Raw genomic sequence first — 3916 nt, 5'->3', positions numbered from 1 at the left:
TGCCCTTGCCCCTTACCCGCCCCTCGGCCTTGCACTTGCCTTGTTCCTCCCTCGCACTGGGCTCCGCCTCATGGAGTCTCACGACGGCGATAGCCCCATCCTCAAAAGAGAAAGTTCTGATGCCGCGTCGAGTCTCCGGAACAAGATTGGGAGATCATCGGCCAACAAATCTATATGGCCGATACACAAGTTCCCTAGGCGTCCTGGGCTCCGCCTCTCCATCGACTCCACCCACCGACATATTTGGCGTACGCTATCCCCACGCCCGGCATCATCCCTCCCATCCCGCTCATATTTGGCGCATACCTCCATCCCCGCAGCCCCGGCATCATCCGACCCATCCGACTCATCCAACTATACATAGGTAGAACATTTGGGGAGTCATCGCCGCATACGCCCATCCCCGCCGTCCCCGCCATTCGCGTAAATTTTCCTCCGTCCGATGGGAATCGAGGTGTATTTCCCTCTCGTGGTGGGGAGTTTCTATTGTACTCCATTGTAGTAGAAATGAAATTTGTAGATTTAGAGAGAAACTTGTCACACAAGTGGTGGAATGAAATGAGTTGGGGGAACCCTATTTATGAGTTTTTTTTTTCTTAAAAAAAATTAAAAATGTGGACGGACGTCCGGCCGGACGGACGTCCGGTCGGACGCGACGCGAGGGCGAGCCCATCGCGAGGGCACTCGGACGGCGATGACGGCCCCGCTCACTACGGCGGCGCTTGCGCTGGCGCGCGAACGGCGCCGGTGGATACACCCTTATGAGAGCGTGAGGCAAATTATGGTGGTGGGCGATTTCCGGACATGTGGAGTTACGGGCGAGGGGAGAGCGAGATCGGCGACGGTGGTGCAGAATGGCGGTGGCGGGAGAAGATCGGAGGAGGCCGGAACGAGGTTTGTGCAAATTGGGGATCTCATGGGGTCCTCTCTTGTTGAATGAGAGAGGTGCGACCGAGAGGGGGGGGAGTATAGTGGGCCTTGCTGACCGAGAAATTTCGTTATTAGGAGTTAATTACGCTGACCTTTCGAAATTGAGTTAATTTGCTGACCTTTCGAATATGGGATCTAGACGTGCGTATTTTTCGAACAAGGGATTTCAGTTTTTTATCCTTTTTCTATTCTTTTTTTCTATTATTGCATCGAGGCGTCAGTATTTTCGAACAAGGGATTTCGAGGTTTTTTACCTTTTCTATTCTTTTTTTATTATTTATTTCATATCATTTATAAATTGACTAAACTACCCTTTTTATATTATTATCTAAATTCTAATAAATCAACATAATCATCTTTCATATTTTTTCCGTATATTCTAAATATCAAACAGAATCATGTTCCAGTTGAGAGACGCCAACTCCCATCTCTTTACTCTAGAAACCAGACTTGCCTCCACTTATTTCCTCTACCGAGTTTCCACTCTCCACCGTTTGCTGCTTCTTTTCCTTACTCAGACCGCGTCCACCCTCCTCGACGGCGCCCGCCATTCGCGCTCTCTACCTTTCTCTCCGTCGTCTCTTCAATCCAAAATAAATGATTCAGGATGGTATACGATTAGATATTGTCCACTTTTTCACATAGCTTGTTAGTTAATAGCAGTAGTGATGATAAATTGTTTAATGAACAAAATTGTTATTTAATGAACACTACAATAGTTCACGCACAAAGACAATATGGAAAAGAGAAGATATTTAAATCAATATTTTTTATATTTTTATATCATTGTATGATCGGTGATTAAAAGAAGATCGTAGATTTATTGGAAGAGATTAAAAGAGAAGATATTCAAAAGATTGACAAATCTCATATGATCGGACTGATTTATTAGAATTTAGATAAAAATATAAAAAGGATAGTTTAGTCCACTTATAAATGATATGAAATAAATAATAGGAAAAAAGAATAGAAAAAGGATAAAAAACGAAAATCCCTTGTTCGAAAAATACGTACGGCTCGATCCCATTTTCTGAAAGGTCAGGAAATTAACCCTAATTTGAAAGGTCAGCGTAATTAACCCCTAATAACGAAATTTCTCTTGGGTGACCAGAATAATCAAATCGTGGAAATGAGATAAAAGACTTCAATTAGGGTGCAGCATTCTAATTAATATTTTTCCCGCACTAAGGTGGGCTTTCTTTTAAGTACCGTTTATGAAATATTTTGGGCTTTGTTCCCAATTATGATAAATACTTAGACATGAAATGAATGATTGTCATCCGTGTTTTGGAGTTTGTGGAATACTAATACACTTTTTATTAGCACTAAATAAACTGCAAATAACGAGGGTAGGGATGTATCCATATCCTTTTTTTTTAATTATTGTTCATTCTTCCAACTAAATCTCAGCCCCACAATTTAAAGATCTAATGGCGAAAATAGTGACACATGTATTTAATTAAAATATTAAATAAATTCAAAAAGATTATTTTGGTATACACAATAGATTCAGTTATGGTAATTTCCTTGATTTTCTCCTTTAAAGATCAACACAAATACGTTTAATTCATTCTGATTTTTTTACAAGATGACACACCAATTTATTTTTCTTTATGGTAATCTCCTTGATTTTCCCCTTCAAAGATCAGCACAAATACGTTTAATTCATTCTGATTTTTTTACAAGATTACACGCCAATTTATTTTTCTTCTCTCCTCAATTATTTTCGGTTTTTCTCCATTAAGGCGTCGGTGTTTAGGGTTTTCTTCACAAAACCAAATTGTTGGAGAGATTGGGAGAGTGAGGAAGCGTGGAGAGATTCAATCACGACCCCGATTTCCAATTCCTCCACAATTGCATTTTCGATCTCTTCGTGCAGCGGTTGAGATCGCATATGGAGATGTTGAAATTGGAGAATTAAGAATCTTTCTTCTCTCCCTCATCATTTTTCTTCTCTCCCTCATCGTTTTTTCTCCATTTGAGACCTCTTCAAGAAATTGTTGTCGCTCTTTTTCAATTAAAGACGCTTTTATTTATTATTGATAAATTTTGGTAGAGTTATTGTATTAGTCGTGTACTTGACATCTATGGTTTTTCGTATTTGTTTTGATTAGTTCTGTTTTGTATTTAGTTTTGTTTTGCATCAATTGTCGTTTTATTTTCATGAAATCATCCATTGCTTCGATTTTCCGGTTACTTTTCGTAAAGTTACGCTTGTAAATTTTCGACAAGTAATGTACTATATAATGTAAAATGTAGATCGTATTAATGTACGATTATAGTTGTATAATGTATATGTTATCTTTGAATAATGTACATTACAATGGGTTTAATGAGTGAGAGTTAAATCCATTCCCAAGAGGTTTAGTAATCTTTGAGCTGACTCATTAACAAAACCTCGACTACAGAAGGGTAGATCCATTCCCATGAATTTAGCAATCCATAGGGCTAGGTACATTCTAACCCATACATCAAAATTCATTTTCGAATTATGTACATGTTTAGGGAATAATGTTTAGGGTAAGTAAAACTAATTAATGTACGCCAAATGACCTTTAATGTACATGTGGCAGATTTATATCAATACCCTTGGGTTCAGCAATCCATGGGGCTACGTTGTAGTACCCACTCACAAACGAAACCATCCCAGCGGAAAGTTTGAATCATTCCCCTTGGTTTAGCAACACATGGGCTAGGTTATAGCACCACCACATAATTAAATTTTATTTTTTAATGCGTATAAGATTTGGAAGTAAATAATGTACCAACAGTATCTAATAATGATAATGTGCATGGATCGGTGAATAATATATAGATTGAAGAGAATAATGTTGAAAGGAATTTGAATTTATACCCTTGGGTTCGATAATCCATGGGTAGTTGTCAGTCCCACTCACAAATGGGACCATCCCAAAGGCAGAGTTTGAATCATTCCCCTGGTTTAGCAACTCTGGCTAGGTTAAAGACCACCACATGTATTAAAATT

The sequence above is a fragment of the Salvia hispanica genome, chromosome 1, assembly GCF_023119035.1.
Source record: "Salvia hispanica cultivar TCC Black 2014 chromosome 1, UniMelb_Shisp_WGS_1.0, whole genome shotgun sequence".
Lineage (NCBI taxonomy): Eukaryota > Viridiplantae > Streptophyta > Magnoliopsida > Lamiales > Lamiaceae > Salvia > Salvia hispanica.
The sequence above is the reverse complement of the archived record's forward strand: the minus strand, read 5'-3'. Positions refer to the sequence as shown.